Genomic DNA, 18,140 nt, shown 5'->3' with positions numbered 1-18,140 from the left:
TTGGTCTAAAACCTTTTACCCTTTACTACCGGTAACAGATTCATTTCTATCATGGTTTGTTAACATTTAGATAATCATCCAGTAACTGAAAAGAGTATTAGATCAATAGTTTGTTTTACTGTTTCATTCAATATAATCAATGAAGCATTCATCCAGTTGTCTAGATGATAACTTTCTAAAATAAGAATTGTTGATTGATAGGAGCTCTTGATAATCCTTTTTAAAAAGGCATTCATAAATCAGAAAGGTTTTGAATATGTTTCGTTCAATCCGTGTTCTTCATAACTATTTGAAAGAATTTCAGAAATAGATAATGTCATGATAATAGGATACTTACCGATTCCGTTACTAATTATTCCACGTATCATAGTTACATATAGAAATACATTAGTTTTCTAAATATTAACAAAACTTCGAAATAAAAAGCTTCATTCTATACTTCTCACCTTTTGTTTTCTGCTCTAGTTCCAAGAGTTGAAGACTTATAGAAACTTGGAAGCGGTTATATAGTTGGTGCCTTGGTGTTCGATTTCAAAATGTATTGAAAGTTCTTAAGTCTAATGGAGATAAAGAAATCTTCATATAACTTCTTCCTTAGATAAATTTGAATAAAATTCAAAGAATACAACTTGTTGATTAAGATAAATTCATTCTATTATCAATGCCTCACATAAACTGCGAACAGTTCCTTAAGTTACAGATAGTTATTGTAATAAAGGGAGTATTAAGGAAATTGGAGCTTTGAAACTATTATTGTTTATATTTTCACTATACAATTATAAGATGATTGAGTAATTGTACTTCTATAATCACTATATGATAAGCTTTCATTGGACCTATTAACTATTGTTATATGAGTTACTTACTTACGCCTGTTACTCTTCGTGGTGGAGCATAGGCCTCCCACCAGCACTCTTCATCCAGTTCTGTCCTCGACAATCCTTTCCAGCTCCTTCCAGTTCTTATTCATCCTTTTCATGTTTGTTTCCAATTCTCGATACAATGTGTTTTTCGGCCTTCCACTTTTCCGCTTCCCTTCACGATTCCAGGTTGGGGCTTACTTCGTGATGCAGTTTGGCGATTTCCTTCATGTATGTCCTATCCACTTCCAACGTCTTTTCCTAATTTTCTCTTCAGCTGATAGCTAGTTTGTTCTCTCCCACAGAAGGCTGTTGTTGCTGATCATATCCGACCAATGGATGTTGAGTATCTTGTGTAGACAACTATTTATAAATACTTGTACATGTTTGATGATGGTTGTAGTAGTTCTCCAAGTTTCAGCTCCGTACAGTAGAGTTAGTTTTTCTAAATTATTGTCATATACATAACTCACTAGTGTTTGATTTAGATGTATTGAGTGCCTGAAACATAATAACAAAAGCTTGGTTGCTCTATTCTCTTATTTGTACTCAAGACTGGGTACAGAAGAAAGTACAAAAATCAGCGGACTAATAGGAGTTAAGATTGTATTGGTGTCAACTTAATCTTAATCTTGCCAGTCGAAGTGTATCATTGGTAGAAGCTTCGGACTCTAAGCTATTCATTAAATAGTATATGCGGGTTAGAGAAATATAACTCAGATTCTAAATTGTAACATTATTCATACTGTAGTCGTAACAACAATAATACAATCAGAAGCAAACCTTTGTAGTACTTTGGTGAGTGAAGCTGAAAGTGGTCTTCTAAATACAAAACTTAAAATCATAGTGATAGTAAAATGTCATAGGAAAATAGTTGAAACTTCTTCCTGATCTTATGATTTTATATCCTACTCTAGAACACTTATCGGTGAGACTATAATTTATGGATGACCTTTGCACGACGCTAGACTGACCTTGAGAGTGTCCACTTAATAACCAGGACCAAATGAGGGTTATAAACCAGTGTGTGAGAAACTATAATTATGATATATAGTTGGTGGTTGCGGTTAGGAATTAGATTTCGGGTTTTCATCACTAACTGTCATCAACTATAATGCCAAAACTCTATTTATCCAAATGGATGAATGAATTTCGCTCCAAAATCCGAGACCTATTATCTTATACCTAGTTGGTTCATCCATAAATTATAGTCTCGCCCTGTTTACAGCTAATGAGATGTCTTTTAAAAAATAGAATGGATCCCCTTTATTCAATGTTATCGTATTCTTGTTTATACAAAAAAAATTCTAAGAAATATCAGTCGCTGATCAGGATAGTTCAGTAGTGTCATGAGAAACTGTGAGATTGAACAACATTAATTTAAAACTCTCACAGAGCAAACCAGTTCACTCTGGTAATGAATGAAAATTAGTATAAAATCTGAGCTTTTTACTAATTGCTTCTAGTAATCTAATATTGGATTTATATTAGGTAGTTGGAGATAATAGACAGAAAACACTACTTGGTCTAGGTTTCATACGAGTTGACACATGTCAGCAAGAACCATCTTGAAGGAGTTAATATTACTTGTGGGATTCCAACTCACTGATCTGTCAACTGTAAATATCTCAGTAAATAGTGACACAAAAAGCTCAGTCATCACGTTACAGATTATGGAGCTGAATGACATCAATTCAAATACCCCCAGGGAGAACAATTTCCCTCAAGAATACTGGTAGATCTTGTTAGCGAATTCTAACCAGCCTGAAATCTAGGTTCAAAGTTACTCTCTGATTACCTTCAAAACATAATACACATGATGTCGGGTCACTTAAACTACTGACCACATTTAAGATATAGTCATTAGAATTCGGTTAGCAGCACTAAATGACTGGACAAACATTACACTGGTAATTACTACTCAGTGAGCATTTAGTGTAAATTATATATCCACACAACTACCATAGAATTTATTCACTCAACAAATTGAATCCACCATCGAAAACCTAGAAGCATTGAATGTTCGTTTCGAACTAGCACAGGACTCCTCAGTAGTAAGCATCCACAATCCCACAGAGGGACTCGGACCCAGGTTCTTCGGTCTCTCAAGTGAAAATTTAACCTTTAAACCATTAAGCCGACATACGACGGTATTAATATCTAACTTCAATCAATCCATTGTGTCTCCACCTGACACGAACCAAGTACCACTGGTCATGGATTCTCATTAGAACTCCAACAAATCCATTACTAAGCTAGTCATCCATCAGTGAGCACGTGATGATGATTATTATCAGAATGAGGATTTGTGGAGAATGAAGTATTATAACGATTGAATTCATAAGTCTATAAGTCAAGCGTTTGTGCGTGAGATCGAAGATTCTGGGTTAGAATCCTTTTGGCATGAAATCGTGGATGCGTGTTGCTTACGAGTACCATACTAGATTGAAATGACCGTTCAGTGTTTCCAAGTTTTCATCGGTACTCTAGCTTAGACTGACTCATGAATTCAACTATTAAAAAAATGACTACAATCTCTATAAATCCATGATAAATCAACAAGATTATGAAGATAAATACATTTCCAAAGATTTCTTTTTCTTCCTCACTTATATTAGGAATAAGGCATCTATTTATTTATCTTTTGTTTTGTTTATCAAATAACCAGTTTTTTTTTCTCTTCTCTAGATCATTCATCATTCCTGTCAAAACTGTCATTCATGAAAACGGGAATACAGACTACAAAAGATTATAGTACACTTGAAAGAATATAAACATTGTCTTCTATGTCTAAAAATGTATTATGTTTATATGAAAAAGAGATAAGATAATGACAATGGAATCTACATCGTAAACGATTAAGTGTAAGTTGAAAATTCTCTTGCGGTTCTTCCCATTACCTTTCACACTACCCCCCCCTCCCTCGTTTTACATGAATTCTTATTCGTTTGTTTGTTTTTTTTTTATGTTACTTTATTTGCTCGCTCCATTCATTCACTGTTAACACTTCCTTTCTGTAAACAATCATTAATCTTGTTGAAATAATAATAATAGTCGTAGTATGAATCTTGAGTAAAGTCAGTTTCTCTTCAATCCTTTACTTAAATAACTATCTCTCTACCAGTCTATCCGTCTCCCTCTCTCTCTCTCTCTCACGATGGACACACAAACAGATAGATAAATACACAAACACTTGAATATACAGTTCCATTGTGGTCCTCTTCCAGGAATCATATAGTCGAATATTTCAAACTTAATAAAAGAGTGATAGTACATCAATGTTGTTTCCCATCATTCACCTATTTCTTTTTTGTTTGTCTGTTCTACTGACCTGATTTAGGGGTCAATCAAAAGCGGAAGATATATATATATATATCATATGTTATTGATGTATGTTAGCAAAAGATATGTATATTTTGCTTAAATGATTTACCACACGCATATATGTAAGTAATTAAATACATATATGAAGTGTGATACTCATCAAAAGTTACTGTGAGGTTATTGTGTTTACAGTCGGTTTGATCGAATCCGCACATTGTTGTGCTGAATTCAATTTCATGTATTGTGGTAGGTTTCTACGTTATTTGAAGTAATAATTTTACACTTGATATGCCCTCATTTTCTTTTTGTCTTCCAAAACAGAGAATTTATGAGGACAATGCAAAAAAAAGTTCACAAGCCCAGAATAAATTACTTGTCAGCTGAATATTGACTTTTCCATTGAATCATCAACGAATGGAATTCATTGCTTCAACACGTGATTAAGACTTTATCTGTCGAGAGACCATCATTGCCAAGACTAAAAAAGGCTATCTATCAGTATAGGGGTTGTGGAGATTGTTAAGTTTTTGATTGAGATCATGAATCAATTGATGTTAGACCACCGTTAGAAACCTGGAGACAGGTGCCTACCTCAGTACAATGGAAGTTGGTCGCGCAATTTCGTGGATTGGTTGATGTTAGACACTAACACCATTGGATGCCGGCTCAGTGGTCTAGTTGGTTAAGCGCCTGGCGCGAGACCGATAGGTCCTGGGTTCGAATCTCGCAGAGAGCGGGATCGTGGATGCGCACTGCTAAAGAGTCCCATACTAGGACGAAACGGCCGTCCAGTGCTTCCAGGTTTCCAACGGTGGTCTAACATCAATTGATTCATGATCTCAATCGAAAGGCTATCTAACCTCCTGTCCTGTCCTAACTGAAAAAAATTATCTGTTTTTTTATCTTAGTCTATAGTGGAAATGACCTATGAATTGTATTAAGTTTCTGTCTTACTACAGAAATATGTGCATCATATATACATATAAACATATGTACTCACTAGTGACTAACTCCTAAAGTTCTAGTGGAATGCTGTGACCAGTGAAGTTCAATTCGTGTAGAGAGTGAGACATTCACTGCAAGTAGTGGATGAAGGTTTAATAATGTCATGGATTGGTCGAAGTTGGATAATAGGTCAATGTTCCAGAGTTCAAACGTTCGCGCTCAATATCGAAAGTACTTGGTTTGAGATCGTGAGGTCGAGGCTACGCACTGCTGGAGAGTCTCACACAAATGGTCCCACACAAATGAAAGTACCTTAAATTAGGAAAATCGACTTGAATAGAATATTACAACTCTATATTATTTCATAAGCAAAGATGGATAGTGGCTAACAGTGGAATCCAGGACGCGTGTTTCGACGTATTCGTGAATTCAGGCAATATCGAGGCAGTCCGTTTAGGATGCACATATGCCAATAAGAGACTGATCAATTGCAGTCCTAAATAACAATGGAAAGATACAAGTAAACAACAGTAAGTGTCTATATTATTTCGTTAGGTCCTTATCAATTGTTTAAATATTAAGAGTGCAAATAGAATAGATCATTTAATCACCAAATAGTAAATAACTATGGTTATGTTTGTTTAGATATTAGTACTGACAGAATTCTGTCCATCAAATTACAAATATAATCATTAATATAAGATATTTGACATCATATTACACCATATTTTGTTGTTACCTGCTTTCCAATGTTGATATTCGTATTGAATCTCGAAGTTGTTACCTTTCATTTCAAATTCCCAACACATTATTCACTAAGTTTATGAGACTAAACAGCATCTAGCTTATTCAGCAGGTATGAAGTTATATATACACCCTGTACTGAATGCCTTGACGTAGTCATTCTGACACATATTTTCATAGAACAAACAGATTGTGTCTAACAGTGAAATCCTGTAAGCTCGTTTTGGTCTCGGATTTTGGAGCGAAATTCATTCACTCATCTGACTAAATACTATTTCGGTATTATAGCTGATGTCAGTCCTTGATGAAAACCGGAAATCGAATTCTTAAGCTTAATCATCAACTGTAATTCGTAATTCTAATTCCTCACACAGGTTTGTAACTCTCATTTGATCCTGGTTATTAAGTGGACACTGAAGATCAGTCTAGCGTCAGTCAAAGGTCGTCCATAAATTATAGCCTCAACACAATCTTTAAGTAATTCAGTCAGAGATTAAAATAACTCAATAGTACTGTCTCTAACTATAGCTGTTAAGTGGTATTAATTCCAATTTCCGAAAGGCTAACCAGTTTCCTAACCTATGTAGATATACCATAACCAGTCATACTAACTAGAATATAGCTTAAGTAAAAATAAGGTTATCATTTGTCTGCCATCGTCTGTATACACATACAAAAAGTGATCTTAGTGAGTATTCAACTTGTCATACAATACATGCAAAAATGGATAGTGGCTAGTTGTGGAATCCAGAACGCATGTTTCATCCTATTTGGGACTCGTCAGCTGGATGTACCTGAATCTGAGTTGATGTTCACTCTGGGGCTCAAACTCAGTATCGTTCGCTTCAAACGTTATCGCGTTATCCACTTGGCTATTGAGTCCTGATAGCCACTTGTTTGCGCAATAAGATGAAGCTTAAATTCATTTGAAATTGTTTTTCTGAATCTTCCTATTGATGTTTAGGACTGTAATTGATCAATTTCTTATTAGTATATGTGCATACTGTGCGTATTGCCTCGATATAGCCTTAATTCACAAGGATGGATAGTGGTTAACAGTAGAATCCAGGACGTGCGTTTCGTCCTATTTGAAACTCGTCAGCTGAATGTACCTGCATCTCAGATTTGATGTTCACTCGGGGACTTGTCAAACAATATTTCATTGTTTTGTTACACACTATTTATTAAATTATTTCTACTAATCTATTCATGATGGCGTGAGTATTTAAAATAATAACAACGACGACGACGACGACGACAGACAAATAAACGTTACATTTTGATTATCATAAATATGAAATGGAAAGTCTACATTAGATTAATTGTGTTTACATTACTTGTCAGTTTTACTTATACATACATACATGATCTGTAACAGTTTTCTTATGGAAAAAAAATTAAATTTCCAATTCATTTTCACTCTCTTACTCATGTAACTCCACTTGTAGCTCTGTTCTAACACTGTTACCGGTTTTAAACCCACATAAAGGAGAGGAGGGTTAGGCAATATAAGGTCGGCAACCCCATCCTGTAGAAAACAACCATCCTATAAAACAAAAACACCCTCTTACTCACGTAGTATGAATAATACCGACAATTTCGTTTCCAAAACAAACACACACACACATACATGTTGTCACTTTCTATATCATTGTGTCTATCCATCACAAACTATATTGTTTACTCTATAATTTGAATAGAGACGGATAACTGAAAAATACCATGTAGGAGGATAATGTAAAGTCCAATAGTAATAAACAACTTATGTAACAAATCCATTTTTACGCTTAATATAATCTTACTTATTGGAACATTTATGATTCATACATTTATTTATCTAAAATAAACAACTTGTCGTTCTTGCTGTTGTCGTTGTCGTTGTTGTTGCTGTTGAAATATATAACCACATTTAAAATGTGTGAAAATAAGCCTTATTTTTTTAAATGATCGATAGTAAAATAGTGGTTGGAGCTAATCAACAGGAAACCCTGGGTTTAGGTTTCGTGCTACTTAGTACTTATTGACAAGTTGTATATGTAGTCTTAAGGGAACTGATGCTTTCTGACGGATTCGATCCCGTGCTGCCTGACACACATGACATTGATCAATCAATTGTGAATACATCTCAGTCCTATAGGAGGTCAGTCGCAGCCCAGATAGTCCAGTGTTAACGTTTCTGACTGTGAAGCTAGGTGACATGGGATCGAATCCGTCAGGGAGAATCAGTTCCCTCAAGATTACAGGTACATCTTGTTGACGAGTGGCAAGTGGTACGAAACCTAGATCCAGGGTTTCCTGTTGACTACATCCAACCAATGCTAACCGGTGATGGAAATGGTTGGAAGAAAGTTAGGGGTGGCCAAACCAAAACGTGGCATCAGTGCTTGAAGACACTAACTTCTAGTCTGAGGCATGTTGGTAGATGCAGACTACTTGGTTGGGGTCCGCGTGACAATCGTAACCAATGGTTAGAGACTCTTGGTGATATGGCTCAGAATCGATCACAATGGCGTCGGTGTATACACTCTCTGTCTTCCCTTAAACTAAGAGATTAAAATCGCTTCATATCTTTCTTTCTACGAACTAATTCTTTCTTCCTGTACTATATCCTTATACACAATCTTTCTTTTATATATTACCACCACCAAATTAACTACTTATATGAATCCGGTGTTCATCTTGTTGTTGTGTAAATGAGGTGCATATATGTGCCTGGTCCTTCGGTGTAGCTGACTGACTGACTGACTGACGACATCCAATCACCATCTAATCTCAACATAGTGCACACAATGTCGAGTCATCTAGACTAGTGGCCACATTGCAACTTGGTCGATAGCATTCGATCTGCACTAAGAAGGACTTGACATACATGACATTGATACCACCCAGTGATCAATCAATTGTGAAAAATAGTTAGCGTCTAACAGTGGAATTCAAGACGCTCGTTTCTTCCTATTTTTTGCAACTCGTACCTTCATCTCAGAGTTGATATTCACTTTGGAACTTGAACTTAGTACTGTTCACTTCAAACAACATCACATTATCTACTTAGCTATTGAATTCAAATAGTCACTAGCTTATGTAATAATAGTTTAATTCATTTTAATGACAAAACTAATTTCAACAAAGATTATATTTGAACAACAAAACAAAGAAGTAGTATGACTCACATTACACATATATTTATGTTTTTTTATGGAATGACATAGTCTTGTAAGGCATTAAATGTTTTCTTATGCCTATTACCCTTCATGAAGGATTAAAATGTTTATCAAAATGTAAATTATACAGTCATTTTTTTCTTATGTCTTGCTTAGAATGATTAATAGGCTAAACAGAATTCATTTTAAAATAAATAAAGCAAAGTTGTAATGGAGGTATGTTGTTAAGTCTATGTAAATGTGTTTATTGATAGTGGTTTCTTTTTTTAACCCCCCCCCCGCCACCATAATCCTATTTTCAAACGGGGTGGTGGGGTGATGGTAGGGGTGACTTTGTTGTATTTCATTTAGATAGTTAGATAGTTGTTAAGACAGGGTGAATAAGTGAAAATATAAAACTTTGATTAAATAAATCATCATTTGAAATTCTAGCATATGTACTTTTAATGTTTATTTATTAAGCAATTGGTTTATGTTATTATTAAGGATTATTGAATTGGGATTACTTTCATTATAGATTGTATTTGATGAAAGGATTGAATAGCTAGACATTAACACGATTGGATACCAGTCGGCTCAGTGGTCTAGAGTTTGAGCGTTCATGCCTGAGACTGACAGGTCCTGTGTTCGAGTCCCGTGAGGCGGGATCGTGAATGCTCACTGCTGAGGAGTCCCATAATAGAACGAAATGGTTGTCTAGTGCTTCCATTTTTTCCATGGTGGTCTAGCTTCAATTAACTCATGATCTCATTGAATAGCTATTAAGTTTTAACATGGGACACTTCAGCAATGTATATCGATGATATAACTGAGAACTTTCAGATGTAGCGAGCACTTAGTCTTCAAATCTTCTGAGTTAATATTCACTAATTTAGATTGCTAATTTCGGTTAATTCATGATATTGCCTAAACGAAGTCAGTTTATAGTGTGAAACTTCAAATTCACTTATAGTATTTCCATATTGTCCTAATTGTAAACTTCCATCTGACGCAATAAGTATCGCCGTATTTTTCTATTATTCACAAACTACTATTAATTAATTCATGTAAGGTTTATCCACTATGTTTTCTATGTTCAGTAAAATGGTAGTATTTTTCATTATCATTTAGTGAGTAAGTATGAAATATAAAAACATGATTCTCACTAGGGAATTCATTTTAATCATGTAAATCTATCGATATTTCTTTTCTATGAACACACCAATATAGTTTAACTCAATTTACTGAATGAGAAAACAAACACAATGAAAGTTAACATTTAAAATGAAATTTTCAGTGAAAATCATGCGCTTATATTCAGCACTAACTGAATAAATGAGTGATAAAACGCCCAATAACACTTACTTACTTACATCTGTTACTCCTCATGGAGGAGCATAGGCCTCCCACTAGCACTCTCTATCCAACTCTGTCCTCGACAATCCTCTTCAGCTCTTTCCAGTTCTTATTCATCCTTTCCATATCTGCTTCTATTTACCGACATGTGTTCTTTGGTCTTCCGCTTTTCTTCTTCCTTTCAGGATTCCAAGCTAGGGCTTCCTTCGTGATGCAGTTTGGTAATTTGCGTAATGTATATCCAATCCATTTCCATCGTCTTTTCCTAATTTCCTCCTCACCTCGAAGTTGGTTCGTTCTCTCCCACTGTAGGCTGTTGTTGCTGATCGTATCCGACCAATGGATGATGAGTATCTTGTGTGGACAATTATTTATAAATACTTGTACCTTCTTGATGATCGCTGTAGTGTGGTGTGTGCTAGTTATATTGACATAAGTAGTATATGATGTTGGTCGTGAACAGAAGGTCTGGGAGAAGAAAGACAAGATGATCGAACAGTAAGGAATGGAAACAGGATGCGATTTGTATGAAAATGCAGGAACAATGAAGTCTGAGTCATTTTAAGACAATTGGTGGACAGTTTGCAAATTAAGCATTTACTTTATAATTGTTAGACTTTATTAACAAGTCCTGTAATTTGTGTTAAGTACATTCGATTTGTCCCCACTCGTGTTTTGTTCATTACAGTAGCAGTTCTGGAAGTTTCAGCTCCATATAGTAAGGCTGTCTTGATTGTTCATATTGAAGGGTGTGACTTTGATATTGGTCGGTAGACAATTGTTTTGAATTCGATGTGTTCTTCAACTGTAGGAATGTTGTTTTTGCTTTGCCAATCCTTGACTTTACGCTTGCTTCCGATCCTCGTTCTTCGTCGGTGATGCTGTCCAGGTACATGAAGGATTCCACATCTTCCAGAGTTTTACCATTGAGTGTGACTGGTTTGGTCGGTGTCTTCCATGTTGTATTTGAGGATCTTGCTTCAATAATAATAATAATAATAATAATAATAATAATAATAATAATAATAATAATAATAATAATACTTGACAACCCACATATATTGAATATTGGAAAATGAATTTGCTACAAATTCACGGACGCGTACCTTATTTCAGTAATTATAAATCCATTGTTTAAATGTTGAAGTTATGCAGTGCTTATAATCATGTGAATTTTGAATTTGGAAACATCCATTGCCGGAGGTGGATACCTGTCTCTACCCGACATGAATTGGATTTTATTGGTCACGAATTTTCACTAGATATCCATCTTGAAGCCAATCACTAGTGAGCATGTGATTATTATTATTAGAATGGGAGGTTGTGGATAATGTTTTGTCATGTAGCAGATTCAAAATCTCATCCCAGCGAGTTCTAGTTACAATTGTCAGCTTGTCTTAATCTGAAGTCTGTGTGTATAATTGATCGGATTATTAAACGTAGGTGGATTTTATGTGTTTACTGAGCCATCACCTCTCTCTTTTACTTATCCCTCTCTCTTCCAAGCTGTTTGCGTGCCCCTCCGGCACAGAACAGACATTTATCGGTATGTTCATATTTATAACTACTAATTAACTGCTTTATTGAATATGGACGTTAATGAGTACTATTAATAGTACGGCACATTACAGAAAACTCATATTTGATTACAGTTAATTCACTGATTCTTCTTTTTAGTCTTAAATGGTCGGAATCAATCTACACGGAGTTCTTCTAAACCTTGGTTCCTCACTAGTAGGAACCTATTATTATTAATGGCTCTATTCAATATTATATTTTTGGTACAATAAAGAATTTTCAGCACAATGTATTTCAATAAGTTTCCTTTTCACATTTCTTGATTGATCCTGACGGTAAGCAGTGAGTGGTCGTCAGTTACATGTTAGCAGTTCAGGAATCGACATCTGAATAATGTAAATTGTTTTCGATGCATATTATCAGCAACCACGATGTCTCTGATTGCACTTTTTTGTAACTTGTACAGAGAAAGGTTGTAATCTTGCGTAAGCGCGCCTGAATAGTTTATGCGATTAATAAACATAATGATGAATTAAAACAAATAAGAAGTTGACTTGCTGAAATATCTAGATGGAAGGAACAGGTATCCAAATATTCAAGCAGGCCTCCGAAAAAATAAACATCTATCTTCTAAGTCGAATGAGTCAACATTTACTGTGAGGTTGGAACCAGCGTTGCGCAGTACAATAAGTGGAAAAATTTAGTAATGAGCCATTTGAACTGTGACAAACTTCTTAACGCATGAGCTATTGAATACATAGAGTTCAATCTATGTTAATGAAGTGACAATCATAATGTTTATATCTAATTGCTGATCAGTTAGTACTCTACTGTAGTCTTTTTTCAATATAAATACCAATGTAAATTTAGACTTTCTACACAATTCACGTATATTCAGATAGGGGTTTTGTGAATATTATAGTAATTTAATAGTTGAATTCATGAGTCAGTTGAAGTTATACCACCATGGAAAACCTGGAAGAACTGGACGGCCGTTTCGTCCTAGTATGAGACTCCTCAACAGTGCACGTCCACGATTCCGTCTCGCGAAACTTGAACCCACGACTTATTATTGGACGGTGATGCAATTTCATGGACATTAACACGGTTAGATACCGGTCGGCTCAGTGGTCTAGAGATTAAGCGTCTGCGCGCGAGACTGGGTTCGAATCTTGTGGGGCGGTATCGTGGGTGCGCACTGCTGAGGAGTCCCATACTAGTATGAAACAACAGTCCAATGCTTCCATTTTTTCCATGATGGTTCAACTTCAATTGAATCATAAGTTCAACTATTAAAATCATGTATATTCATTAAAACAATATCATTATTCTTCTCATTTACCAAAAAAACTGTATATCTTCGCAATCCATATGCTTTGTATTCCTTGTACTAGTAGTACCAAGTTGTACTTTGTTTATACAAAAACAAATGAGGCGAGTTATGAAGGTTACCATAATCCTAAGTGTAGTGTTGATAAGTTTAAACAAAAGGATCGTTACATAGTACTTATATATATTTATATATATATATATATATAATAAAGAAATACCAAATGATTGATTAAACATAAGCTCACAGTTTTATGGTTAAATGTTGATAATAGGTGACAACATAAGTTGGTAGTAATAATAATAATAATGAGACGAAGAAGAAGAAGAAGAAGAAGGAGGAGGAGGAGGAGGAGGAAGAGGAAGAAGAAGAAGAAGAGGAAGAAGAAGAAGATGAAGGAGGAGAAGAAGATGAAGATGAAGAAGAAGACGAAGAAGAAGAAGGAGGAGGAAGAGGAGAAGACGAAAAAGATGAAGAAGAAGAGGAAGAAGAAGATGGAGGAGGAGGAGGAGGAGAAGATGATGATGAAGAAGAAGAACAATGATGGTAATCATAATAAATTTCATTTTCGAATGATTTCACATTCATCCAAGATTTCATTAATAGCTAATATCAGTTAATAATGATAAATTACATTCAAGATAATGTCTAACATGTGTGTACATGAAATATGCAATACTCTTCTTTTTTACAGGGGCATAAGTTGAAAAATAAATTAAAATGATTATTATTTCTTAAATAGAAACATTTAATAAACATGTATTAATGCTTTATATATACACTGGAGTGGGTTGATTGTACCTATGAAGGTTAGGTGAAACAGAGGTTGGGTATAGAGTTGATATAGTCGATAATATCATGATTTATGCAACACAATGCTGTTTGTGATGATGATGATGATGGTGATTTATGCTTTTAAAGAAAGATAATGAATAAAGATTTAATGGTAAGAGTTTGTGAAATAAGTTTTTACTAGAAGTATTAGTATGTTTGTGGTGTATCTTCATGTGTTCTCGACCTATGGTATTATGATAATTCTATAATATGAATATAAACAAGCAAAAAACTGTATATTTCAAAGAAGTGTACAACTTTGTTAAATTAGTTATAAAGCTGTATACATTGTGATGTGGTAAACATGTACACAACACATGTACACTTCAGTGCATGAATATATGTAAACACACAAATGCATCCATATACATGAGAGGGAAGTACAAACATGGTTAATCATCCCCCTTGAACTAAAATGTTAATTTAAACACATATATATATATATATATATATATATATATATATATATATATACAAAAACAGAACAATTTAAGACATTGATAACGTGAACATTAATAACAATTGACATTGTAGAAGCCAGTAGGTCCTGGGTTCAAATCCCGTGGGGTGCGGGTTCGTGGATGCGCACTGCTGAGGTGTCCCATACTAGGACGAAACGGCCGTCCAGTGCTTCCAGGATTTCCATGGTGGTCTAGCTTCAACTGACTCATGACTTCAATCTGTGAAAATTGTAGAATTATTTAAAATGAAATTCTTATCAGAAGGGGGTTTTATGGAGATTGTACTAATTTTAATAGTTGAATTTATGAGTCAATTAAAGTTGGACCACCATGAAAAACCTGGAAACACCAGATTGTTGTTTCGTTCTAGTATGGGATGCCCCCGAATGCCCTGGTACGGCCGAGAGTGGGGTGAGTCCGCTCTCCCTCTCGAAATACTCTCACACGGCCGCGCGTATACAGCCTCTGCCAGGGAAGTCCTACTCATTGCCTTCTCGTGGCGGGGGTGTTGTTTACGAAAATGAGAGGACGAAAAGCGAATGTCCGGCGCTTTAACCGGATCACAAACCAATGGTGCACATGAGCTCCAGTATCCTGCGGGAACAAATGGCGTATGAACCAATTGTTGGTCACCGGCTACCATGGGACTGCATCTCCTTACGATGCTCCACTGCCTTGTGGGTTAGACCTTTAGGTCAAAGGCTCGGGGAGTGGCCCCCTAAGATAACCACCTGCTTCGGTTTGAGCACGCGGGCAGTATCACAGCCCACACACAAACGATGAACTCTATGTCTATGGCAACTGCTTTTCTCGCTCCGAAAAACAATCAATCGATTCAAATAATTATCATTACTATTATTGTCATTATTAATACTATTATTATTACTATTACTGTCATTATTATTATTATTATTATTATTATTATTATTATTATTATTATTATTATGATTTTCCACATTATTCACCCTCTTTTATACTTATACAGCGGCTCGTCTTTGGTGGAAATTCGACTGTATCTAAACGTTCTCGAGTCACTGTCCGGTTGAAAATTGTATGTTACCATCGAATATGAGTACTGAAGCAGTTTTTCTGAAACCACGTGCACCATTCAAACTGGCTGCCTTCAACGTTCGCACACTTATGCAGGTTGGTCAACAGATAGGGCTGGCTATGTCTTTGGAAAGTCTTAATATTGATGTCTGCTGTCTATCCGAGACCCGTATTCAAGACTCTGGTGATGTACTACAAATTCGATCTCCATCTGTCACTTCAAAAAGCTTGTTTTACGTGCGCTTATCCGGGGACCCTGTGGCATCTTCGTCTGGTCTTGCTGGCGTTGGTGTCGCACTAAGCGCTAGAGCTGAGGCAGCACTAGTCGATTGGATCCCCATTAACAGTCGGTTATGTGCTGTTAGATTAGAAAGTTCCATCAAAGTGAGAAGAAATCGGCGTGAGAAACGATGTCTTTTCGTCATCTCTGCCTATGCCCCGACAGATTGCAGCCCGGATGCAATCAAGGATGAGTTTTACCACCAGTTATCTGTTCTTCTCCAGAAAGTGCGTTCGACAGATATTGTAGTACTAGCCGGAGACTTGAATGCTCAGGTCGGGCGTCTAGGCGCAGAAGAGAGTCGTTTAGGTGGCCGATGGGGACTCGTTGGTCGCAGGTCAGATAACGGGGACCGTCTACTGCACCTGTGCACAGACCACAACCTGTTTCTGGCTAGCACTAACTTTCGGCACAGTCATCGCCGATGTGCCACCTGGCGTCCTCCCTCTGCATCCCAAGCCTGGACTCAGATTGATCACATCGCGATCAGCTACCGCTGGCGTGGTTGTGTAAAAGACTGCCGCTCCTTTTGGAGTACCTATCTGGACTCTGACCATGCCTTGGTCTGCGCCAATCTTGCCTTACTTTTCAGTGGACAACGAAGTGACCGCCATCAACGGATTGATATTAGCAAGCTGGTTGCAACTTCTGTTGCTAGTAAGTATCGAACCGAGCTAGCCTCTAGGCTAGCTACCACTCCACCGAAAAGTATAGATGAGCATTGGTTGCAATTGCATGACGCCATGAAAATGGCGGGAACAGTCAGTTGTGGGTTTGCGAAACGTCCCGCTTTTAATCACTGGGTTTCTTCTGGTTCCTTACAACTCATTAAAGCCCGTTGGTCTACTCCGGGTGACCGTGAGTTTGACCATAAACGAAGGATGTTACGTAAGGAAATCGGGCAAAGCTTGCGTAAGGACCGAGAAGCCTGGTGGTCGAAGCGTGCTAATGAGCTGGAAGCAGCAGCTGCATCTGGTAACTACCGGAAGCTCTTCCAGCTCATCCGAGCCACTGGCAGCAAGAAGTCTGGTGTGAGTGAAACAATCTGCGAGGATGATGGGATGCCAATCACTACCATCCATCGACGTCTTGGACGATGGGCAGAATTTTTCGAAGGGCAGTTCAACTGGCCTGCTGCTCCGGCAACATCGGTTAGACTGTCCTGCCCTCCATGGCCGGTGACGACTGATCCACCAAATGAGGAGGAAGTCCGCAAGGAACTCCAACTCTTGAAGCGTTACAAATCACCTGGCCCAGATGACTTACCTCCGGCTCTTTTTAAAGATGGTGGTGACTTTTTGACTAAGGAATTGACGACGTTGTTTACAAAGGTTTGGGAACTAGAGAGTGTACCAACGTCATGGAATGAGTCGATAGTTGTCCCTATCTTTAAAAGGGTTCACGTCGTTCCTGCAACAACTATCGGGGGATAAGTCTACTTCCGATTGCGTCCAAGCTATTGGCTTCCGTCATACTTCGTAGGTTGTTCAAAACCCGAGAAAGATTGACTCGCGAGGAGCAGGCTGGGTTTCGTTCTGGTCGAGGATGTATTGATCATATCTTCACCCTCCGCCAAATGTTAGAACATCGCCATACTTATCAAAGGCCAACAATCGTAGTGTTTCTTGACATCAGGGCTGCCTTCGATTCGTTGGACAGGACTGTCCTCTGGGATTGTCTATTGAAGAAGGGTGTGCCTGAGAACTTTATTAACATCCTAAAAGCCCTATATAAAAACACCTCAGGCAGAGTGAGGGCATACAACCACCTCTCTCCATTGTTCCATTCGAGTAGTGGGGTTAGGCAGGGTTGCCCAATCTCACCATTCCTCTTCAACTTTGCCATCGATGACATTCTGGAAACAGCTCTGATGAATGTAGGTAATGGTGGTGTGGATCTGTTGCCTGGAGAAAGACTTCTCGACCTTGAGTATGCGGACGATATTGTCTTACTGTGCGATAATTCCCAAGGCATGCAATCTGCGCTTAATCAGTTGGCTATCAGTGTCCGTAGGTATGGTATGTGCTTTGCACCTTCGAAGTGCAAAGTACTTCTACAAGACTGGCAGGATTCCAATCCTGTACTCACCCTGGATGGTGAACAGATAGACGTAGTCGAGAAGTTCGTGTATCTGGGTAGCTGCATAAGTGCTGGTGGGGGTGTGAGTGATGAGATCAATGCACGAATAGTGAAAGCCAGAGCGGCTTATGCCAATCTGGTCCATCTTTGGCGCCTTCGTGATGTTAGTCTGGCTGTAAAAGGTCGGATCTACAACGCGTCGGTGAGAGCAGTTTTGCT

This window comes from Schistosoma haematobium, chromosome 2, assembly GCF_000699445.3.
Source record: "Schistosoma haematobium chromosome 2, whole genome shotgun sequence".
Lineage (NCBI taxonomy): Eukaryota > Metazoa > Platyhelminthes > Trematoda > Strigeidida > Schistosomatidae > Schistosoma > Schistosoma haematobium.
The sequence above is the reverse complement of the archived record's forward strand: the minus strand, read 5'-3'. Positions refer to the sequence as shown.